We start from the raw sequence: 25,409 nt of genomic DNA, 5'->3' as shown, positions 1-25,409 counted from the left end.
ATAGGAGACTCCCCTGGCCCAATAGGATCCATTGTTGTTTGCATACTCACAGTCTATTGGTCTTGTATTATTTTTATTGGTACATACTATTTTATAAATTTGGGCAGTGTTATGAGGGTCTCATATGCCCCTGTAGAAGGTCATTGGACCGAAACGCGTATGGCGGTTTTATATACCCTGTACACTGCCTTTTATTTGTGATCACTTTTTACGTTTTTTTAGTAATAAAATACCCGGAGTTACGCTATGTGGAAGCATTTCTTTTTCCTTTTATATATTTCGGGAAACTGAGAAAACACTTTCACCTCGACATCTATCCTGTTTCGTTCTCCGTGGATCAAGAGGTGCCATCTCGGTCCTGCAGAGGCTCTACCCTGCCTCCAACATCTTTGCCCTGGGTGGCACAAAGCTCTATTGATTCTATGCTCATGGCAATAGAATCCAACATTTCTGGTAAGCGTATTTGATCTATTTGCCAAAGTTGATGACATCTGAGCCTGCCAGTTGAGGAAACAGACAGAATTGATACACGGATTATTTACATTCATTTGTGGACTATTTTCACTTTGACAATACGTCACTTTGGGACATTATGTTCACATACACAGAGACTTATTGTTTATATTTATTCACATTTTGCAGGTGTGGTTTAGCGCTACAATTTAGATAATATTTAGTCAGTATTCTTGTAACTAGATCTCATAACGCTAAGGATCATTGAAGGGAGGGTGTATGCTGCCATGGGCAGGCACCAGGAAAGGAAAATTACGGAAAGGTAAGTATTCAATTTTCCGTTTTCCTGGTGCCTCCCATGTCAGCATACCCATGGTAAATAACTCGCTTACAGGGAGGGTACTGCAATAAAGCAATTTAATTAAACAAAAAAGCTACAGTACAGATGACTGCAAAGTCCTTTCCCCAAACTCTCGGGAAGTAAGGACTGCTGGGTCCACACTATAGTGGGACATGAACGTGCTGAAGGACGACCAGCTGGCCGCTCGACAAATTGTCTCAGGGGAGACCCGCGCCAAAGCTGCCCAGGAGGAGGCTATTCCACGCGTTGAGTGCGCATTGACCGCATCTGGAACTGGGAGACCACTAGCCCGATATGCTCTTTGGATTAACCTTACAATCCAGCTTGCCAAGGTCGTCTTAGATGCTGCCATTCCCTTTCTGGCACCCTTGGGGATGACAAATAGCCGTTGATCTTTCCTGAACTGCTGCGTCAAATTTAGGTAGTGACTTAAGGATCTGGCTATATCCAACTCATGCAGTTTTGAGGAGGCTGGATCCTCCCCGAATGCTGGAAGAACCCACTCTTGGTTCAGATGGAAGACTGAAGGTACTTTAGGGATGAACTGATGAATAGGTTGCAACACCACCCTGTCCGGGAAGAAGGTAATGTAGGGTTCTTGTGACCCTAATGCTTGGATCTCTGATACCCTGCGACCCGAAGTGGTGGCGACTAGAAAGACTGCCTTCAGAGAAATATCCTCCAAGGTGCTTTCTTCTGTGGGAGCAAACAGAGGTTTTGAAAGGATATTAAGCACGATAGTCAAATCCCATTTGGGGTATAGCGTCTTTCTAGGTGGTCTCAATCTTAGAACTGCTTTCAAGAAACGTTCTACCAGAGGATCTAGCGCCCACCGGGTGTCTGTTAGAGCTGAAAGGGCTGAAACCTGGACCTTAAGCGTATTCAGCCCCAAACCTAAGTCCAATCCACTCTGTAAAAAGAGGAGTAGGTTCTGGATTCCGTGGTTTAGAGGATTGAAATGGTTCGTTTCTGCCAATTTCGTAAACTTTCTCCAAACTCTATAGTATGTGGAATTCGTAGATGCTTTTCTGGCCTGTAGTAGTGTTTGAATGACATTATGCGAACATCCTAACTCGCCCAACCTTTTCCGCTCAACTTCCAAACCCTCAAGTCTCGGATCTCCGGGTGCGGGTGACAGAACTTGCCTTGAGACAGAAGGTTGTCTATGCGTGGAAGGTGAAGCGGTTTGCACAAGGTCATCTTGATTAGCAACGTGAACCACGGTCTCTTGGGCCAGTATGGAATCACTGCTAAAACTGTGATCGCTTCTGTGGTTAGACGTTGGAGAAACCTCAGTATCAGTGGAGTTGGTGGGTATGCGTATGCCATCTGAAAGTTCCATGGCTGGGTTAGGGCATCCACCCCTCTTGATTTCGGAGATGGGAACCTTGAAAAGAAAAGCGGTGTCTTCGCATTGAGCGGAGAGGCAAATAGGTCTATTTGGGGAGTGCCCCATTGTTGGCATATCCAGGAGAAGACCCTCGGATTCAGAGACCACTCGTTGTTGTGGCTGAAAGATCTTGGAAGCTGATCAGCTAACTGGTTCTCTGGCCCTGGGATATATGAGGCTCGTAGCTTGACTAAATTCCTCTCGGCCCATGTCAGAATGGGTGTCACTTCGTTCAGAAGGGACCTGCTGTGCGTTCCTCCTTGATTCTGAACATAAGCTACTGCCGCTTTGTTGTCCATCTGGAGAAGGATGGATTTTCCCCTGAGGAAGGTGGCCAGAGACAGGATTGCTAACCAAGCCGCCCTTAGCTCCAAGGTGTTTGATACTACCTCTGTCGCATTGAATTGCCATCTGCCCTGTACCAACTGGTCTTGGTAATGTGCCCCCCTCCTAACTGACTTGCGTCTGTCATCAGAACAGTCCATTGGATGGGGCCAACGGGACAGTGAAGCAGAAGGTTGGATGGTCTTGTCTACCACCAAAGGCTGGCATTCATTGTAGGTGTAATCAATATCCTCTGCTCTAGGCGATCTTTCTTCCACTGTGATAAGAAGCCCACCTGGGCCATTTCACCATAGTTATGCATGAAGAGAGGGAACCTAGCAGGCTTAGACAGTCTGATGCTGCCATAGAATGGCTCGCTAGCGCCCTTTTCACTTTCCCTATTAATGAAAGGATTTTTTCTGCCGGGAGTGAAACTGCTCTTCCTGAAATGTTGAAGAATGCCCCTAGGTAAATTATCTCCTGTGTGGGCGTAAGTTGACTTTTGGCGTAGTTGATTAGCCAACCAAACTTTATCAGTGTGTCTAGGACCAACTGTACATGTATCACCAAGGTCTGCCTGTGCTGAGAAAGAACTAGAATATCATCCAAATAGTGTAGTACTCGAATCCCCTTCTCTCGAAGAGGAGCCAAGATCGCTACTAGCACTTTGGTGAAAGTTCTGGGCGCTGTTGAAATCCCGAAGGGAAGGCATTGGAATTGAAGATGTAAGTCGCCTATTCTGAACCGAAGAAAAGGTTTAAACTGAGGGCGGATAGGTATGTGCAGATATGCATCCTGAAGGTCTATGGACGCTATCCAATCTCCTGGCTGAACAGATAGAATGACCGTGTTTAAGGACTCCATCTTGAAATGTTCCACCCGGATATACCTGTTCAGCCTCTTCAGGTCTAGCACTGGCCTCCAACCCCCCGATTTTTTGGGGACCAAGAAGACTGGGGAATAAAAGCCTAAGTGCTTCTCCAAGTCTGGAACTGGTACTACTGCCTGCTGGAGAACAAGCATTTTGACATATTGAAGAAGGGCCTCCTTCTTCTCTCTGGAGATTGGAATCTTGGTGGCCTGAAAGGAATAGAGGGGAGGCTGCCTTTTGAATCCCCAGAAATGGCCTTGACAGACCGTGGACACTGCCCACTGGTCTACACAACCTTCCACCCAAACCCGGGCAAACGCCTTTAGACGGGCTCCTACCAGACCAGTTTGGGTGGAGTGGAGAGGGCGTCAAAAGGACTTCTGGCCATCAACTGTGGATGTAGAGGCTTTTGGTTTAGCCGACCTCAGAAAGGTAGCTTGTGAACCTTTCCAGCCCCTTCTATACTCCCTTCCCGGACGGTAGGATCTGGAGTCCTTCCCTCTTAACTGGCCCGCTGGGCGGTTTGCAAATCTCTTCCTCCTGCTTCTGTCCTGGAGAATTAGCCCACTTTTCCCCCCTGTGACTCTGGTAATTGCCGTATCCACTTTTTCACCAAACAGGGCTTTCCCATCGTATGGAATGCGATACCATGATTGCTTAGACGTTGGGTCGGCCGACCATGGTTTTAGCCACAACGCTCTTCTGGCCGTTATGGAATACAGCATGGCCCTGGAAGAGCAGTTTAGGACGTCAATAGCCACTTCTGCTATGAAATCTGAGGCCAGCTTTAATTCATCCAGTGCCTTAATGATTTTTTCTGAACCTACCCCTTGTCTGAGGGCCATTTCCACGTTGTCTGACCATACTCTGGTGGCCCTTGAGATCGAAGTCAGAGCTACCGCTGGCTTGCATGCTCCCCTAGCCGCCTGATATGTTTTTTTCAGGTCTGAGTCAATCCTTCGGTCAAGGACATCTTTAAAGGAGACTGCGTGTTCTAGTGGCAAGGTCGAGTTTCTAGCCAACCTCATAACTGAGGCGTCCACAGTTGGTACAGCATCAAAAAGTTGCGCATCTGCTTCTGCCAGTGGATATAACTTAAGAAAACGATTATACGCCATAGGTCTTCTGTCTACCTTCTGCCATTCATCTGTTACCACCTCCTTGATTTCTTCCATCAAGGGAAAAGTTGATACCTTCTTTTTCAGATGTGGGAAATATTTCTTTGTTTTAGAAGGTGGCTCCGGATTTTCCTCCCACTGGATTGCATCCTTGACCACGGTTATGAAAGTCTCAACTAGAGCGAAGTCAAAAGCTGAAATATTGCTATCCACCCCTTCCGCCTCGTCTTCAGAATCCACCTCTGTGTCCGAATGAGGAGCGCTTACGGCTGCTTCAGACAAGGGTGGGTTAATTTGGTCTTGGGAGAGGGCCAACTCCCTGATTGAATCCTTGATCAAGCTCTTAATTGATTCCAGAGACTGCTGCTTATGTTTCTCTTTATCCCCTGTAGCCTCTAGTAGACACTTCTCGCATACCAATTTTTCCGGCAGCGCTTGTCTTCCACATACCCAACAGGTCTTCTCTTTTGGATACACTGGTCTGTGGGATTTGTGTCTGCTAGGGGTATGTCAGGGTGACCTCTGGCTACTGCGGGAGGCATGAGCTGAGGATGAGTGAGAGTGTCCTGAGCTCCTATGACCTTTGGATCTCCTATCTGAGGAGCTACGGTGAGATGATCTGCGGGATGATCCCCGGTGCGGGCTGTAGAAACAAAAAATATGTTCTAATTTGCCCGTAGTGCTCTTTTTTATTTTCCTTTAAAATTTACCTGATTGTTGCAGCCGCCCTTACCTAGCGGTATGATGAGGATCTTTTTGTTGCGGTATCACATTACTAGGGGCAGCTGGGCAAGAGAAAAACAAAAAAAAAGGATAGATTTCTTTCTGCTTTCCTTTTTAACCATATATATATATATATATATATACACACACACACACACACATATATATATACACACATACACACACATAGATACACATATCTACACAATTCATATACATAACATTAAACAAAAGTACCCATTTGCAAGCCCCTAAATACCTTGGCCAGGCTCCTTTGCAAAAAATAGGGAAGACACTTAAGGGAGATGTCTTCACCTTGATAGCTGGCCCTGTACTGAATCCCAGGCTCTCCATTTATGCTGAGAGCACTTTGGGAGTACCAAGATGGCCTGCTCACATATGGATAGGAGACATACCATCAGGGAAGAGCATAGAGGAGAGGCTAAGCTCCTGTTAATCTTCCAATATGGCCCAAAAAAAGATCCACAGAAAAAAACGGCCTCCCATACTTATCTGGCGCCTTTAGCAGCCCAAGCGATAGGACTCCATACTGCAGGAGAGCATGAACCTGCAACGGTTACACCATAAAGCGGTGAGGTAAGGCTGATTTTTTGATTGAAAATGTATACATTATTTTGCAAGAAAATATACAAAAAAACAAGTACTTAAACAGGGTACATTCCAATAAGTACTGCGACGCAGCGCATAAATACACTACATAACAATACATTGCCAAGCATACAAATAAATTACATTCATCCTGCGGTATGATGCCTAATGTGTTGTGCAGAGTAATAATACCCCGAAACATCACATCATGCACGACGCCGCATTACCCTGAAAGCATTATTTCAAAAAAGTCACAAAAGTCAGGTCATACAGTCTAATAACATTCAAATGGGCAACGGGTATGCTGGGGAGGGTGGAGAAGGTGGGGTAGGGGAGGGAGAAAAGAGTTCACAGGCCCGAAGCTTTATTTGAACTGCCAAAGGATACACGGGGGAGAGGGGGGGAAGGGGAAATCTTCAGACCTCCTCTTCCTCCTTGAAGTCCATCAAGTGATAGTCTCTGAGCAGACTGTGAACCAGTCTGCGGCAGTCCTTGATGGACATCCTCTCCCGCTGGTGGATGAGGCGCTTTCTGGCGCACCACAAAGCATCCTTAAAGCAACACAGCACCCGCCAGGCACCGTCAATGTCCTCCTGTGAATGAGTTCCACAGAAGAGTCCATTCAACACACCAAACTGTGTGATAGCAGTCTGTGGCACAAAGTCTTTGAGTTCAGGTTCCAAGGCCCTCAACAGGTCCTGTGCAAAGGGGCACTCCCAGAAAACATGCAGAGCAGTTTCCTCCTGGATGATGGAAAAGGGCAGTGCCTGTATCTGCACAGGTTTCTGGCATGCATGAATGTCCTGAGTGGCAACCCCCCTTGGATTGCCATCCATGCCAGATCTTTGTGCCTGTTGGTGAGTCTCTTTGAAGAAACATTCCTCCAGACCACTTTACAAGTGGCTGAAGGGAGGCTGGAACAGTCTCAGCAATGTCCGATGCTCTAATCAACTTGTGGATAGTTTTTGGTTTCCACAAGTCAGGCTTCACTCCATGTAACCCCAGCTCCTTAATAAACTTGAAGGTGTCCAAGTAGTACCAAGGGGTGTCCCAGTTGTAGGGGATGGAGCTGTCCCATTTGTCCCATCCAAGGGTCCTCCAAAGGGGCAGGAGGAAAAAACGGGACATGGAGTTACCACCAGAGTCCACAGTTCTGTCAACCAATGTCCTGCGGATGCAGTTACAAGCAAAGCACACCCTCAGTAGAGTAGTGATGTCGGGCACGCCCTTACCGCCTTTGAGGGGTTCCTTGAATATAACCGCCCGCTTCACTCTGTCCATTTTGGAGCTCCAGATGAAGTGAAACACCGCCCTGGTGATGGCCTTACAGGTGTTAACCCGGGGGGGGCCAGGCCTGGGCGAGATAATGCAACACAGGGAGGATCTCGCTGCGGAGTACCAGTGTTTTTCCTTCGATGGTGAGTTCTCTGAGGCTCCAAAGTCCAAACTTCTGTCGCATCTTTGACAGTCTTTCCTCCCAGGACTTCAGGGCTGCACCCACAGCTCCAAACCAGACCCCAAGGATTTTGATGAAGTCCGTCTTGACGCTGAAAGGAATGGGTGCAGAAGAAAGCAGGAACCACTTTCCGAAGAGCATGACTTCTGACTTCCCGCAGTTGACCTTTGCCCCTGAAGCTTGGCCGAAGTCCTCACAGGTCTAAGCGAGTGTGTCGATGGAGCGCCGATCAGCACAGAACACCGTCACGTCGTCCATGTAGAGTGAGCACTTGATCTCCCGTCTGTCCGGTCCTGGTGCGGTGATCCCTCTGATCTCTGGGTTCTGTCTGATGCTTCGGGCGAAGAGCTCTATACAACAAACAAAAAACAGAGGTGAGAGAGGGCAGCCTTGTCTGACCCCAGACAAAATTGGAAAGGGGTCAGTTTTCCAGCCATTTACAAGCACCAAACTAGAAATGTCAGTGTACATTACATTCACATACGAACAAAACATTTCCCCAAGACCAAACCTGCGCAGAGCTCTGCACATAAACTCGTGGGAGACACGGTCAAAGGCCTTCTCCTGGTCAAGACTGACCAGAGCCGCGTGCACACGGCGGCCATGAATGTACTGGACCGTGTCCTGGACAAACGCAAGGCTGTCCGCAATCCTGCGACCAGGAATGCTGCAAGTCTGATCCGGATGGATGATCTGTCCGATGACAGACTTCAGCCTGTTGGCCAGGACCTTGGTGAGGATTTTGTAGTCCACGTTCAGAAGACAGATCGGATGCCAATTTTTAAGATCCGATCTCTCCCCCTTCTGCTTATACAAAATCGTGATTATCCCCTCCCTCAGTGACGGAGGCATTCTGCCCTCCACCACCATCTCCTCGTACAGTTCGAGCAGGTCCAGGCCCACGAGATCCCACAGTGCTACATAGAGCTCAACTGGGAGACCATCGCAGCCCGGGGTCCTGCCTCGCCTAAAGGATTTAGCGGCAGAGTGCAGCTCCTCCAACACCAAGGGGGCGTTGACGGTTGATGAACCTGCAGGATCAATTTGGTTAGAGATACCTGACAGGAACCTGTCGGCCGCCTGTGTGTCCGTTTCTTTCGGGGAGTAGAGGTTGGTGTAGTAGTCGCTGACCACTTGCATCACAGCCTTCTTCCCCTTCTGGAGTGTTCTGGTCTCGTCACGCAGCTCTGACAAGGGTGTGTGTCCTGAGTAAAGTTTCCTGAAAAAGAAAGAATTACACTTCTCACCTTTCTCAAGATTCTCCACCTTGGCACGGAAGACAATGTGCCTGGATTCTTCCTCGAAGTGTCCTTTCAGGCTCTTCTTGGTGTTCTCCAGGTCCTGCCTAACGTCCCAGCCACAGTGCTGAAGGTCCTGCAGGGACTGCAACTGACGCTGCAGTCTCCTGAGTTCCCTCCTCCTGGCACACACACGCTGGCATCCCCTTGCCTGAAAGAAGCTACGCAGCTTAACCTTCACAAACTCCTGAAATGAAGATACATCATCCCAGCAGATCCTGTTGCAGCATGAAGCTTTTCGGGCCTTACCGTCAAAGGGTAAATTGCTGAGCGACTCACCTTGCGTCCAGATCAGAGCGCCAATAAATATGGAAAACTTCAAGAATTTGCGTGTCATCCTTGCGCAGGGGCCATGCTAATCTTCTCTGTAACGTTTTTTTGATTGAAAAATGTATACTTTATTTTGCAAGAAAATATACAAAAAAACAAATACTTAAACAGGGTACATCCAATCTGTACTGCGACGCAGCGCATAAATAGACTACATAACAATACCTCGCCAAGCATACCAATAAATTACATTCATCCTGCAGTATGATGCCTAATGTGTTGTGCAGAGTAATAATACCCCGAAACATCACATCATGCACGACGCCGCATTACCCTGAAAGCATTACTTCAAACATATGTCACAAAAGTCAGGTCATACAGTCTAAATAACATTCAAAAGTGCAACGGGTGTGTTGGGGGGGTGGAGAAGGTGGGGTAGGGGAGGGAGAAAAGAGTTCACAGGCCCAAAGCTTTATTTGAACTGCCAAAGGATACACGGGAGGGAGGGGGGGTGGGGAAATCTTCAGACCTCTTCTTCCTCCTTGAAGTCCATCAAGTGATAGTCTCTGAGCAGACTGTGAACCAGTCTGCGACAGTCCTCGATGGACATCCTCTCCCGCTGGTGGATGAGGCGCTTTCTGGCGCACCATAAAGCGTCCTTAAAGCAGCACAGCACCCGCCAGGCACCGTCAATGTCCTCCTGTGAATGAGTTCCACAGAAGAGTCCGTTCAACACACCAAAGTGTGTGATCGCAGTCTATGGCACAAAGTGTTTGAGTTCAGGTTCCAAGGCCCTCAACAGGTCCTGTGCAAAGGGACACTCCCAGAAAACATGCAGAGCAGTTTCCTCCTGGATGATGCAAAAGGGGCAGTGCCTGTATCTGCACAGGTTTCTGGCATGCATGAATGTCCTGAGTGGCAACCCCCCCTGGATTGCCATCCATGCCAGATCTTTGTACCTGTTGGTGAGTCTCTTTGAAGAAACATTCCTCCAGACCACTTTACAAGTGGCTGAAGGGAGGCCTGGAACAGTCTCAACAATGTCCGATGCTCTAATCAACTTGTGGATAGTTTTTGGCTTCCACAAGTCGGGCTTCACTCCATGTAGCCCCAGCTCCTTAATAAACTTGAAGATGTCCAAGTAGTACCAACGGGTGTCCCAGTTGTAGGGGATGGAGCTGTCCTATTTGTCCCATCCAAGGGTCCTCCAAAGAGGCAGGAGGAAAAAACGGGACCACCAGAGTCCACAGTTCTGTCAAGCAATGTCCTGCGGATGCAGGTACAAGCAAAGCACACCCTCAGAAGTGTAGCAATGTCGGGCACGCCCTTACCGCCTTTGAGGGGTTCCTTGAACATAACCGCCCGCTTCACTCTGTCCATTTTGGAGCTCCAGATGAAGTGAAACACCGCCCTGGTGATGGCCTTACAGGTGTTGACCCGGGGAGGCCAGGCGTGGGTGAGGTACTGCAACACAGGGAGGATCTCGCTGCGGAGTACCAGTGTTTTCCCTTCGATGGTGAGTTCTCTGAGGCTCCAAAGTCCAAACTTCTGTCGCATCTTTGACAGTCTTTCCTCCCAGGACTTCAGGGCTGCGCCTTCAGCTCCAAACCGGACCCCAAGAATTTTGATGAAGTCCGTCTTGATGCTGAAAGGAATTGGTGCAGAAGAAGGCAGGAACCACTTTCCGAAGAGCATGACTTCTGACTTCCCGCAGTTGACTTTTGCCCCCGAAGCTTGGCCGAAGTCCTCACAGGTCTGGGCGAGTGTGTCGATGGAGCGCCGATCAGCACAGAACACCGTCACGTCGTCCATGTAGAGTGAGCACTTGACCTCCCGTCTGTCCGGTCCTGGTGCGGTGATCCCTCTGATGTCTGGATTCTGTCTGATGCTTCGGGCAAAGAGCTCTATACAACAAACAAAAAGCAGAGGTGAGAGAGGGCAGCCTTGTCTGACCCCAGACAAAATTGGGAAGGGGTCAGTTTTCCAGCCATTTACCAGCACCAAACTAGAAATGTCAGTGTACATTACATTCACATACGAACAAAACATTTCCCCAAGACCAAACCTGCGCAGAGCTCTGCACATAAACTCGTGGGAGACACGGTCAAAGGCCTTCTCCTGGTCAAGACTGACCAGGGCCGCGTGCACACGGCGGCCATGAATGTACTGGACCATGTCCCAGACAAGCGCAAGGCTGTCCGCAATCCTGCGACCAGGAATGCCGCAAGTCTGATCCGGGTGGATGATCTGTCCGATGATCACAGTGCTGAAGGTCCTGCAGGGACTGCAACTGACGCTGCAGTCTCCTGAGTTCCCTCCTCCTGGCACACACACGCTGGCGTCCCCTTGCCTGAAAGAAGCTATGCAGCTTAACCTTCACAAACTCCCACCAGTCACTTACCCTTCCGAAGAATCTCTTTTCCTCCGTCCAGGTGGCATAGGCCTCCCGGAGTTCCCCTATCAATTCCTCGTTTTCCAGCAGGGTGCTATTCAGCTTCCAGGAACCCGGTCCGCGGGCGAAGCCCTCGCCCAGGTCACTCCGAAAGTGAATAGCCCTGTGGTCAGAGAAAAAGCAGGGGACCATGGAGAACTCGCGATGCTTGACTGTTCTTGAAGTGAGCACAAAGTCAATCCTGGAACGCACAGATCCATCGGGTCGGCACCATGAATAGTTCACGGTACCTTTCCCTATGGATCCCACGGCGTCCTGCAAGGAGGCCTCCGAGATCATCTCCTTGAGCAGCCTAGAAGTAGCATCAAGTTTTGCGTATATGCTGGAGCTGCGCCCATCCTCCTCGATCGGGCAGTTAAAATCACCGCCGATCACTACTGTTCTGGTGGTGACGAGTTGGGTCCGCAGGGTCTGGAAAAGTTCCAGCCGCGCATTCTTGTCTGGGGGGCGTACACGTTGATGAGCCTAACTGGCTCTTCCACCCACGAGCCGACTATGACCAAAAGACGACCACAGACTAGCTCATGGATAGAGTCAACCGTGAAGCACCCACCCCTGACCAGAATGGCTACTCCTGCAGACTTGCAATCGCCACCCCCGGACCAGTAGGAGGGACCAAGGGTCCACTGGGAGGACAGATGAGTGTACCTCCTCAAGGGGGAAGGGCGCACTCCTGAAGCATGTAGACATCACTCTTGAAAGAAAGGTCAGGACCGCTTGCCTTCTAGATGTATCTTCGATACTCCTCACATTAATGGAAAAGATTGAGATCTCAGCCATAATGAGAAAGGGTATGAGGGTCTAGTTAACAAGGGTCTGAACTTACCTCCCCGGAGGGGGGTGGCTCTTCCGTTGCGTCTTCTGCCTGTCCTGTGTTCTGGGCCAGACCCAGCTCCTCAAGGACAGACTCCATCATCTGCTGGCTGATGTGGATGTTGGGGGGGAGGTCATGCTCGGGGTTGACGACGATCTCCTCCTCCTCCTCTCCTGCAGACTCTAGGTCCTCCACTACTTGCTCTGGTCCATCGCTGTCACATTGGACCCCGTTGGGCCGTTTGGTGAAGGTGGCAGGTTCCTCTGCTGTTGGGCTCCCTGGCTTCCATTTCCGGCTTCCTTTTGGGCCACTGGTGGGGGTGGAGGGGGGTGGGAGGGTGGGGAAGTCCTCCAGGGAGGACAGGTTCGGGGGGGAGGGGGGGCGAGGGGTTCCTCCGGCACAGAGGAAGGGTGGGGGTGTGCTGGAGGCAGGGGGTGGGGCAGGGGGGGCGGGAGTGGACTTACCTGTGGCCTTTCGAGGTTCCTTTGGTTTCTTTGGTTTTTCTGGCAGCTTCCTCCCGGATGGCTTACCCTGGATCAGGGTTCCAGCATAGGTCTGGGTCCCCTGGGGGCAGTGTCTGAAGACATGCTCTGCCAATCTGCAAAGGTTGCAGGCTTTGGACCTCGGACAGTCCTTGGTCTCGTGGCCTGTGACCCTACAGAACTTGCAAGCAAGCTCTGTACAATCCTTACCTATGTGTCCCGGCTGCCCACACTTGTTACAGTTGTAGGGTATGCTGGGGTAATAAAGGATTCCTGCAGATGATCCCAGGGAGAAGAAAGGCTACAGGTGCTGGATGTCCCCCGAAGGGTCTTTCCTCAGTTTGCAGAGCACAGACCACTTACCTATCCAGAAGCCGTTGGCATCGAAGATTAGGATCGGGTCCTTCACCACGGTGCAAAACCTCTGGAGGTAGGTGGCTATATCCTTTCCACTGGTATGGGGGTTCCTCATGGCCACTGTCACCTGCTTTTCGTCCCGTGTTATGGGGCAGTTTGCAGTGAACTTCCGGAAAGGGGATTCAGGGCCACTGGTCTTCACCATCTCCCAGTATCTTCTGCAGACCTGAAATGACACAAAAGTTATAAAGAATATACCTCTTGTGAAGGCCTGCACAGAAAGCGTCTCCTGTTTGCTGAACCCCTGTTCCAGAATCATCTTCTTTCCGAAGATCTCCTTGGTCATGTCAGGGACTCTTCCATCCACCTCCTTCAGCTGCAGCACGACCGTCTGCTTCATCCAAGGCTCCAATGCTGGGAGCCTGTCTGCAGGCTGGTCTGGCTTGGCTGGTCCTGGTCGGCTGGTGCCGGCCGGGGTAAAGGCGGGGGTTGAGGCAGTGGCATTCCCGGGCTCGGAGGAAATGGCTGGAACAGGGTTCTTCTTCTCCTTGCTGGTCTTCTTGTCGCTCTTCCCCATCGTCAAGGAGTTGGATGTCGCTTCAGGTGTTCTTAGACGGCTTCCTTCTGGTTCCTTGATGTCTTCGCTCTTTTCGTAGCCTTTCCAAACCTCTAGCATCTACTGCCCGGAGGTAGTAATACGGAGTGGGGGAGGAGGGAAGACCGCAATCTCGTTCCCTGTGGGGGCTAAGCCTCTAACCCAATAGCAACAAGTAGGTGAAGCTGAATTTAATCAACGATCCTACCAGGCCGAGCAGAGGGTACCCCACAAGGACCAATTGGCTTGGATAGATGCAAGTGGTTCTCAACGTCCTAGCTGTGAAGCAGAGGCACCCCTAAGGGCTAAAGTCGATACTACACTTGATCTTAGCCAAAAGGCCGAGAAGCGAAGGAAATTAAGATACATTATCCCAGCAGATCCTGTTGCAGCATGAAGCTTTTCAGGCCTTACCATCAAAGAGTAAATTGCTGAGCGCTGAGCAGCTCGCCTTGCGTCCAGATCAGAGCGCCAATAAATATGGAACGCTTCGCGTGTCATCCTTGCGCAGGGGCCATGCTAATCTTCTCTGTATCGTTCCAATTTTAGTATATGTGCTGCTGAAGCAAGCACAGATCTAAGGCACCGCCCGAAGTCATTATATACCGCGTGCCCTTTTACGGCCTGCATCTTAGGGAGAGTGGAGCATGAGCTTCCAATCTGGCTTTGGAGCATCAAGTCTTCCGAAAGCTTAGGGACAAATGAGATGGAGTGCAATTTTTTTACCCAAGATGGAGTTTATTGGTGGGAAATGTCAGGATTTTCCGTGAGCTGGTCTTCCATTAGCACCAAAAGGCAAATAACTAATGCTGATCTGTTAGTGGACGGCAGACTTCCTGTTGGGCTAGAGAGTTCAGGAAGTGATAGCAGCTGCGGTGGAACTGCCAAGTCAGCTGATTTGATGAGAGAAGGGAAAAATGGCAAAAACATTTTCTGAAGGTCAAAGAAAAGCGAGAGAGGTGTAGGAAAGAAGGTTTACAAAGAAAACTGCCCCCTAGCTCCTGAAATGAAGATACGTCATCCCAGCAGATCCTGTTGCAGCATGAAGCTTTTCAGGCCTTACCGTCAAAGGGTAAATTGCTGAGCGCTTTTGTTGTCCTAAAATTTGAGATCCAGATCACAAATTTTGTGTTTCGGAAATTCTGATGGAAAATGTTCGATGGAGCCTACACACGGTCGGAATTTCTGACAACAAGCTCCTATAGAGCATTTTCCATCAGAAAATCCTATCTTGTGTACGGGGCATTACTCTGCCCCATTGCTGACACCTCAACTGGGATTTCAGAGCTGTCTGCTGGTACTTCCCAATAGCCCCAGGTTAATAGTTCCCAATAGTCCCAGGCGAAGGGAGCCCAGCCCAGCTTCTGAGCAGAGACCTGCAGCCGTCTGTAGGTGATTTCCAGCTCCTTTTCCTGAATGGCTAGAACCTCCAAATCTTCCTGTGCCCAGAGCACTTCTGAGATGTTCAGCATCCAGTATCCATGATTTCCTGCAAACGCCACTTCAGATCGCCCCTGAAGCCAGGGCCCTCTTTCAGCTTCCCATACAACAGCCCCAGGGTGCCGTAGCCAAATTTTGCTGTCCACGGGCACACTTGGGCTATATATTCAAGCCAAGGGTTCTTTAGCTCTCATCCAGCCGTATCTCAGCCCTGACCAACCTGCTTAACTCACCCGGTCCACTCCTCATGCGGTTGTCCCCCTAATAACAGCACCCGCACTTTGTACTGCAACCAGTACCTTTCCTAGATGGAGGAGAGAATTTTTCCCTGGTGGCGCTGCTTGCAGTTTATTGTTTCCTTTCAGAGTTGCCAGCGAATGGAATCATACTATCCCTGCTCTAGCACTGGTCCCCTGTGCAGCATCTGCATCTCTTGCAGCCTCCTTCCCAATTCCTCTTGCATGGCGGCTGGTATATTTACCGCTCATCTTCTTCTAACCGGACCTTGTATCCTGGTGGTGGTTTGGATGTCCAAGGCTGCAGGAAGCATCCCACCACTGCCACCAAATGTGACAGACTGCCTGGCACCCCACCTGGGTGCCTCCTACCCTCAAAACCTTTCCAGCATATCGATAAGTAATACCAGCCTTTACCTAAACATCTTGTCTGTATACAATGCTTGGGGTAAAGGACTGGTATTAGCTATCGATTTGCTGGAAGGGTTTGGGGGCAGGAGGCACCATTTGGCAGAGGCACCCAGGCGGGGTATCAGGTGGTTCATCACAATTACAATTATATTTAAACATATTAGATTTATTTTATACACAATTTTAGTTTATTGTCACATTAAGGTGCTGCATTTCAGAGGGGGAAGGAGGGTGCCCAGGGGGAGGGGACTTGATGAAACCCTTCAATATTGAAACAGAGAAAGTTTTTGCTTACTGGAAACTTGGAAATTACACCAGGTTGCTGCCCTCCAGTTGTCCCAGAAGGCCAACTATTTGTTTGTTATTAGAGAAAAGTCTGTTTTCCAGGTTTTTCTTTTTGATCGCTCAGTTTAGCCTGTATGCCATGGCATGTGATGGGCAGGGGTTGTACTGTATCTTCCAAATCTCCAGTACATTGTTTGGTCACAGTTGTTCTGTCCTTTATACTGGCCCAGTATTTTAATATTAAGTTGGAATTTGACAAATAAACAGAAAAATATTTTTTAAAAGCCCATTTCTTTTTCTTTTTTACTTTTCAGTTCAAAAGCATTATCTTATTAACAACATAATTGTAAGTCTTACACATGGGCACTGGGTGGTGTTGTATCTCTATTTTTTGTATCATTGTTTTACTAAATGGTTTATAGCAATGGAAGTACCCGGAACATTTACAAAAAAGTGCTTGTTTTCATTACTGCCAAAAAAGCTACAAATGGACTACATAACGATCAGTACATAATTAGCATGATGGCCAGACTGAGAGCATGACTATCTTTTTTAGTTTTGTCATTAAAATGTAAGAAGGGAGTAAATCGGGAAATGTATGGTGTTTTTAATTATTTTCATTATCTTTAATTTCTGTTCAGCAGTAAAAAAATAAAATAAAGTTGAAATCCAGGTAGATATAAAGACACAAAAGAAAGCAGCTCTGTAACAGTTAAAGAATTGTTCTTTTTATGAAAGCAGTGTGGGTACCTGCATTTGACTTGGTATCATCTCTTGCAGTTCTTGTACACCTGGGCTCAGAGAGGGACTGGAGGAAGCAGCATAATGAGCCAATCTGTTGTGCTGCAGTACAAACAGCATACTGATCGGAAGAGACAGCAGCATTTCAGAGAGATGAGCTCACCAGTGTGCTGCGTGCTGCTTCTCTTTTCACTGTCTCCTTACAGGATGGAGTTGGGGAGGGGACCTATATGTGTTACTGAACAGCAGGAGGAAAGTGCCCTACCAGACAAGGCTTGTGCTGCATGGCAAAGCTGTATAAATCTCAGAAGTGGATGGACATACAAATCATTTGACAATTAATACAACTCCCTTATATGTACTTTACCTGTGAAAAAGTATATTCTTTTTATTAGGGTAAATATGAAGTACTGCATATCAGTGTTTTATGTTTACTTGTTTTCAGCCAGCTGGTGGCAAGTGTAATGCCATGTACACACGGGCGGACTTTTCAACCGGACTGGTCTGAATCCGCCGGACAATCTGTGTGGGCTTCATCGGACCTGCAGCGGACTTTTTCGGGCGAAAATCAGACAGACTTTACATTTGAAACATGTTTCAAATCTTTCCGACGGACTTGAGTCCAGTCGAAAAATCCGCTTGTCTGTATGCTAGTCCAACGGACGAAAACTGACGCTAGGGCAGCTATTGGCTACTGGCTTTTAACTTCCTTATTTTAGTCCGGTTGTAAGTCATCATGTACAAATCCGTCGGACTTTGGTGTGATCGTGTGTAGGCAAGTCTGTTCGTTCAAAAGTCAGTCGAAAGTCCGTCGGAAAGACCATCGGACCTTTGATGCTGAAAAGTCCGCCCGTGTGTACACGGCATTAGTCTGGTGCATTCGGGTAGCTGGTTTACTGCTCTGCTGGACACATCTCTTGAGGTTCTTAGCTACAAAATTGCATAAAGAAGTGTAGCTTTTGTGAACAAGAAGACAGCTAAGGCTTTGTTTAATGCAAATTCTTAAACCACAGATGGCTGGAAAGAAGAGACATAAGCACTGCTTCTAATATTTTTGCTTGTTGCACTGTGAGTGACAATAGATGCTAGTGTAGCACCATCCTAGTCAGGTGCTAGGATAGTTTTTTTTTTTTTTTTAAAAGCCAGTGGAGTGCAAAACACACCCAAAAACTTCCAACAGGTGCCAAAAAAAGTGCACACACATAAAGAGTGAAACACAAAAACGGGTGTTACACTGATCCTCCACTAGGGAAGGACCTTACCCTGATCCCCGGGGAGTTAGGCTCCAGACGGGGACTGAGGTACTTCACTTGGGTCCATCTGTCCGAAACCAGACAGACCCCCGTTCTCTGGAAGGTCTGCCGAAACAGACCAGTCCAAGTACTAGGTGAGACTCCCCCAAAGGGAGACGCCATGTGAGAGGGTGAACCAAGCTAGAAGGCCTTTGTCCACCCCTCCCAAGACTTTCAGAGTAGGCCCGAGGACCCACGCCCTACTCATCACACAATGACAAACGTGTATACACATCAAACAAAAAAATACAAAAAGGTGACAAACACCGGGATAAATAAAAAGAAAGTGGGGAGAAGGAAGTGGGAGAGTGAAAGGTTCTAGGATAGGTAAATTTAGTTTGGACCCATTGTAGTCAATGGGGTTAATCTTTTCTGTTTAGTTTGGCTCACTGTACCCATAACTCTGTTTGGGATTTATAGCTAAGTGTTAGTATAGGTAAATGTAGTTTTAGCCCACTGTAGCCAGTGGATCTGGGTTTGATTATTTTGGTTTGGGCTGTGTCCCAGAGATTGCATGATAGTTTGCTTCTCCTTGTTCACTTGAAGGAGCTCTCGGTAATAGAGGTAGGAACATATCAATCAGCAGCTTAGTATTTATGTATCCCCAGCCATTCCCTGGGAGGGCTGACCCAGAGGATTCTGGGAGAATAGATAAATAGCCTGGAGCAGAGAGAAGCCTGGTCTTCGTCGAGAGGGGGAGTCCTTTGCCTAAGGACCTTGTTTCCCTCCCTTGTGCATTATGCCCTGTGCTTATTGAGTGGAGGCCCCAGCTGGGAGGCTGGAAAGCCTGGAGGCACTGTCTGCCACTGAAGGCTGGCTGAGGGCTGTCACCTGAGGATCTAGTCTGATACTGCTGGGAGGAGCTTCCTGTGGGATACTGGTATGAGGCCTCCATTTATCCAGAGGCATTCTGTGAGTACAGGCCAGGAAAGATCCTAGAGACTGAGCGCTTCCTCTTGTGTGCTAGGAAGTGAGCCGTGTGTTTAACAAGACGTTTTGTCCTGAAGAGAATATTGTATCCATTCCTCTGGAAGGAGCTGTTGGTTGGACTGTTCTCTGAGAGAGGCTCAACCGTCTTTTTTTTTTTTCCACTTCAGGGAACTTTTCTGAGAGATGTTATTTCAACTTTGTAGTTCAATTTTGTCCCATCTCATATTCACATCATAGTGGCTTATTCAAAATTATCTTTATTAATTATTTAAATAATAATTTATTCTAGTTAAAAAGAAGAAGCATAAAGATTTAAGACTACTCTTACTGCCTTATCTATTCCCCATCTCACTTTCTCTCATCCCCTATTCCCCTCCCTCACCCCCATCTATCTGGTTTGTTTTTTCCTCAGGTCCCTTCGTTTTCTAACTTATAGCCCTTCTTCTTCCTTCATCTTGTTTAGATATGTGTCCGAGGTTTTAAATTGTTTCCAACCCTCCCAGGTGCTAATATGCTTATTATGTTGTCCTCTCTCCCTACTACTTAGCAGGTCCATTTTACAATAGTAATCTATTACCACTCTCTTAAATGTGGTTTTTCACTTTTTAACCGTTTTTTTTGGGATCTGACCCTTTGCAGCATTTAGGAGATTTAGAACCATTGTTCTCATATACTGTTTCTTTGGAGCTTTATGGTCGTGAAACAAGCAGGTCCAAATATTTTGTTCCATTCTCTCACCAGTTATCTCCCTTATATTATTTACCACTTCTTGCCAGTAGTCCTTTATTGTTGGACACTCCCACCAAATATGTGTCATTGTTGCTCTTTGATTGCAGTTTCTCCAACACAAAGGTGTTTTCTCTTGCTGGTATCTATGGGTTCTCACTGGTGTCAGGTACCACCTTGTTAAGAATTTATAATTCATTTCTATGGTATTCATATCCCAGGCATTATTATATCCCATTCCTATCATCTTTTCAACTTTTTGATCTTCTAGCTTTAAATCCAGTTCTTTTTCCCATTGCTTGATAAAATCAGGTCTTCCCTGTCCTAGATCTGTCAATATTTCGTAAATTTTTGATATTCCAATTTTCAGTGGCGTTCGGGTAAAACAGAGTTTTTCCAGTGAGCTTAATTTCTCTTCTTCTCTAAGTGGATGTGGTAATGTGTTTACTAAGTGTCTTAATTGATAGAAATTCCATTCACTTATCTTCCACCCGTTGAGTTTTTCAAATTCTAATTGTGTTCTTATCCTGCCTTTTGTGATGATATCTTTCAATTGTGGATTTCTAATCTCATGTCCAGCGAATATCTCTTTCCCTGGTATAAAAAAATTTGTTCCCGTGAGGGCTATTAGTGGTGAGTTATATGTCCATTCATTTTTCGCATGTACTGTGTCCCAAATTTTAAAAACATTTTTAGTTATTTTGTGAGTTTCCGAATCAATTTTCCTGAACTTTCGTGGTATCCATATTTTTTGTGCAATGTGGTCTTACTTATCGTGTTTTCTATCTCCACCCATTTTTTTCCCCTGTTTCCATTTGTCCACTCAATCATTCGTGACAAAACTATTGCTTTATAATATCGACTTATGTCTGGTGTTCCCTTTTCCTCGTGATTTGTGTAAATTTAATTCTCTGCTTTTTATTACGCCAGATGTAGTTTATCAATATTGTTTTTATTATCTTGAAAAAGCTCTGTGGAATCCCAATTGGCAACATCTGAATTTTGTATATTATTTTTGGTAGTATCATCATTTTAAACATGTTTATTCTTCCAATCCAAGATATTGGTTGTATACTTAATTTTTTTATATCTTCATTGATCTCATTAATTAGTGGAATATAATTTGCCGGATAGATTTCCTCGACCGTTGATGTTAATTTGATTCCAAGGTATTTTAGTTCTTCTTTTACCCATGTAAATGGGAATTCTTTTTGGAGGGTCTGGACTTCCCTTTTTCCTAATCCAATATTTAATATTTCTGTTTTTATCGGGTTTATTTTGAAATTTGAGAGTTCCCCATAATCTTTTATCTCTTTGATATATTTGGCAGAGTCACTCTTGGGTTGGTTACAAACATTAGGATGTCATCCGCATATGCCGTGATTTTGTGCTCCTTTTCTCCAACTCTCACTCCTCTCATGTCATGATTATTGATTATTTATTTCGGAGTGCCACCAAGAATAGTTCCATTGCCAGTACATATAATAGTGGGGAGAGCGGGCATCCTTGCCTTGTTCCGTTTTGCATCTTAATCACAGGTGAAAGTCACCCGTTGACCTTTACCATTGCTGTTGGGCCATTATATAAGTTTTTTTATCCACTTCGTAATTTTTGGTCCCAATCCCAAATGCTGCAGCGTATCCAACGTGAATCCCCAGTATACCCTGTCAAATGCTTTCTCTGCATCTATTAACAGGAGTAGAGCTGGGGATTCACTTGGTTTCCCGCTATGTAACATCAAAATTGTTTTTAAACTATTGTCCCTTCCCTCTCTACCCAGCACAAATCCAGTCTGATTGGGATTTATCCAAAATGGTATTAATTTTTTTTAGTTGAGTGGCTAGAATTTTTGCATAAAGTTTTGTATCAACATTTAGAAGAGCAATCGGCCTACAGATCGAACAATTAGTATTGGTATAATTGTGATATATGCTAGTAATGATTCTTGTTTTACTTCTTCTTCATCTCCTATGTTATTCAAATATTCATGCATCTTAGGGATCAGTTGTTCTTGAAATTTTTTATAATATTTAATCGTGAACCCATCTGGTCCTGGGCTTTTTCCAACTGGAGTTTCTTTTAGGGCCAATCTGATCTCCTCTTGCGTTATTTTTTTTCCAGGATGCAGGACAAGGTGCAGTAGTGTTGGAGGTTGTTCCGCCACCACGCCTCCAAAATGCTACTACTGGTGATTCTGACACACCTCTCTCCTCCACCCCTCCTCTTCTTCTTCCTCCATGGCCTCTTCCTGTGCTTTGTCCTCGGAACCAGCGGTGCTCCATAGGCGTTCAAGGGGCTACGCAACTACGCAGGCCAAAAGATGCCATGCAAGGGCTGAGCTAGTGTGCTTGGGGGACAGGAGCCTCACTGGGGCAGAGGTTCTGTCAGCTCTGCAGGGGCAGGTTCAGAGGTGGATGACACCACGCCAACTTAAGACAGGAATGGTGGTTTGCGACAATGGCACCAACCTCCTCTCCGCCCTCAGACAGGGACAAATGACCCATGTGCCCTGTTTGGCTCACGTCCTTAACTTGGTGGTGCAGTGGTTCTTGGGCAGGTACCCAGGCTTACAGGATGTCCTGAGGCAGGCCAGGAAAGTCTATGTGCATTTCCGCCGGTCATATAATGCCAGTGCTCGGCTGGCTGACCTCCAAAAGGAATTTAACCTGCCCAAGAACCGCCTAATCTGTGACATGCCCACCAAGTGGAACTCAACGTTGGCCATGCTGCAGAGGCTGCACACGCAGCAGAGGACCATCAATGAGTACCTGTGCGACTATGGCACCAGGACAGGGTCAGGAGAGCTTGTTTTTTTCCCCACGCCAGTGGGCCATGATCATGGATACATGCACTGTCCTGTCACCATTTGAGGAGGCCACGAGGATGGTGAGCAGTGACAGTGCATGCATCAGTGACACTGTCCCCCTTGTCCACCTGTTGGAGCACACGCTACGTGGAATAATGGACAGGGCACTTGAGGCAGAACAGAGGCAGGAAGAGGAGGACTTCCTTAGATCTCAAGGCCCCCTTTATCCAGACAGTGTTCCGCTGATCACACAGGAAGAGGATGAGGACGAGGAGGAGGAGGAGGAAGAGGAGGATTGTGTCAGCATGGAAGTGGAGCCTGGCACTCAGCATTAGCAGCAGTCTGTAAGGGATCATTTACAGTCCCAAGAAACCCATGGACTTGTACGTGGCTGGGAGGAGGTGGCTGCGGATCATGTCGTCCTTAGTGACCCAGAGGACTCCGGACAGAATGCCTCAGCAAACCTACGCTGCAAGGCCTCCCTGATTCTGCAAAGCCTGCGGAAGGATCCTCGTATTCCTGGTATCAAGGAGAGGGATCAATACTGGCTGGCAACCCTCCTTGATCCACATTACAAGGGTAAGTTTGCGGACCTTATCTTGCCGTCGCAGAGAGAGCAGAGGATGAAACATTTTGGGGAGGCCTTGCAGAAAGGTCTGTGCAATGCGTTCCAGAGACTGGGAGGTCCTGTTCCTGGACAACATGTTGCTGAGGCTTCGGTCAGTCAAAGAAGGAGCGGTGGAGAAGGTGGCCGTCTGACCGATGCATTCAGACAGTTTTTTAGTCCGCAGCCCCAAGGTATGATAGGTTCCAGCAACCATCGCTAGCGTCTGTTTTACATGGTGCAGGAATACCTAGGGGCAAGATCTAACTTGGACACCTTTCCCACCGAAAATCCTCTGGGTTACTGGGTCTTGAGGATGGATCACTGGCCAGAGCTTGCACAGTATGCAGTTGAGCTACTGGCCTGTCCTGCATCCAGCGTTCTTTTGGAACGCACATTCAGTGCTGCTGGAGGTTTTGTAACCGATCACAGGGTGTGCCTGTCTTGGATCACCACCAGCTACCAAGCACCTGATGCTGATTTTTTTTTAAATGTCAGATCCCTTTAAGACTGCCTATGCTGTTGCTGAGTGACTATCCTGTTATGCTGAGTGACTATCCTCTTCCTCCTCAATGATCATGCTGATAGCTTGTAAGAATATTTTGTGAGGGGTTGCAGTGTTGTGGCACCAGCACCAGTGTCTAAGGCCCAATTCTTCAGCCCCTGTTTAGCAGGGGCGTGTAATTACAATTTTTGATGCAATATTTTACAGGAGGGCTCATTCCTGCGCTCCAACTAGAGTATCTGTGAGGGGTTGCAGTGTTGTGGCACCAGTGCCTAAGGCCCAATTTTTCTGCCCCTGTTCAACAGGGACATGTAATTACAATTCTGATCTAATATTTCACAGCAGGGCTCATTTCTGCGCCCACCAAGAGTAACTGTGAGAACTTACAGTGTTGTGGCACCAGCACCACCACCACCAAAGGCCCAATTTTTCTGACCCTGTTCAACGGGGGCATGTAATTACAATTCTTGATCTAATATTTCACAGCAGAGCCCGTTCCTGCGCCCACCAAGAGTAACTATGAGGGCTTACAGTGTTGTGGCAACACCAACACCTAAGGCCCCAATTTCTGCAGAGTATATAGGGCAGGCCCCTACTTTCAAACATCCAACTTACAAACGACTCCTACTTGCAAACGGAAGGAGACAACAGGAAGTGAGATGAAATCTAACTTCTAGGAAGGGAAATTCTCTCCTGTGAGAGTTAATGTGGGAAAAACGTGTCTCCTTTCCAGTGATGCTTTATCACCAATTCTTGTTTCCCTAAAAACCCCAAATTGTCAAAAAACATTTGTCATTGGGACAGAAAGTGAGGTAAAATCTTCTGAAGAGGTGCACAGACAGCAAAACAAATGTCACAGGGGTAATAACCCTTCCCTATGTTTTCCAAAAAGCTTAAAAATAGATTTTTTGGCTGGAGCTACACTTTAAAAATGTACCAGTTCAAAATTACAAATATTTTCAACATTATTGGGGAATGATCTGAAGCTGTTGTTATTATTCCTATTTTCTTCCAAGTTTCTATGTTCTATCATAATATAATCCAACCTGGAATATGTTTCGTGTACAGTTGAATAAAAAGTATAGTCTTTTGTACTTGGATGTTGTATTCGCCATGGATCTACTAGTTGATATTTGTATAGTCTCTTTACAAATTCCTTAGTAGTCTTATTTCTCTGTCTATTGCATTGGAGGTACTGTCTAATCTGTGGTCCATGGAGAAATTGAAATCTCCTGCCAGAATTAGTTTACCTTGTTTAAATTCCATTAGAACATTTAATATTTCCAAAAAATATTTTTTAGGATTTGTATTGGGGCAGTATACGTTAGCAAGTGTATATTTTATACCCTGTATGGAACCTATAAGGAAGAGGAAGCATCCTTCTGGGTCCACTTTTCTTTGTTCTATTATAAAACAAATGTTTTTCCCCGCACTGATAGCCACTCCTTTAGCCATTATTATTGGTGAATCTCCATAAAACCATGTTGGAATATTTCTTGAGTATATTTTAATATATATATTATATAATAATATATTTTAATATTTGAATTTTGGGTAATACGTGTCTCCTGGAGAAAAATTATTTCAGCCTTACTTCTTTCCAATTCTTGAAGTATTATGCTTCTCTTCCCTGGGGAGTTTAATCCTCGAACATTGTATATAAAAATTTTTATACTGTTCATATTTTCCATTCCTTTCTGATCCCCATGTGTCTTCCCAGGGTCCCCTCCCCCGGTCCGACCGGAGGGCCGGGAGGGGGGCCCCCCGGGTCGACGCGTGGGTACCTTAATTTTATTTCAGGACACTGGGACACTGTATCTACTCATATAAACAAACCTCTTCCCTCCTTACCCTTCCTCT

The 25,409-nt window shown here is 46.9% G+C and overlaps 3 pseudogenes; all 3 read right to left on the bottom strand.

Annotated features, from left to right (window-relative positions):
* Window positions 1–468: 468 nt before the first annotated feature.
* LOC141127639 (uncharacterized) lies at window positions 469–13,555 on the bottom strand (annotated as a pseudogene).
* LOC141130709 (U6 spliceosomal RNA) lies at window positions 8,906–9,022 on the bottom strand (annotated as a pseudogene).
* A 492-nt stretch (window positions 13,556–14,047) lies between the features above and the next one.
* LOC141130699 (U6 spliceosomal RNA) lies at window positions 14,048–14,146 on the bottom strand (annotated as a pseudogene).
* Window positions 14,147–25,409: the final 11,263 nt, after the last annotated feature.

This window comes from Aquarana catesbeiana, linkage group LG02, assembly GCF_042186555.1.
Source record: "Aquarana catesbeiana isolate 2022-GZ linkage group LG02, ASM4218655v1, whole genome shotgun sequence".
NCBI lineage: Eukaryota > Metazoa > Chordata > Amphibia > Anura > Ranidae > Aquarana > Aquarana catesbeiana.
The sequence above is the reverse complement of the archived record's forward strand: the minus strand, read 5'-3'. Positions and strand labels throughout refer to the sequence as shown.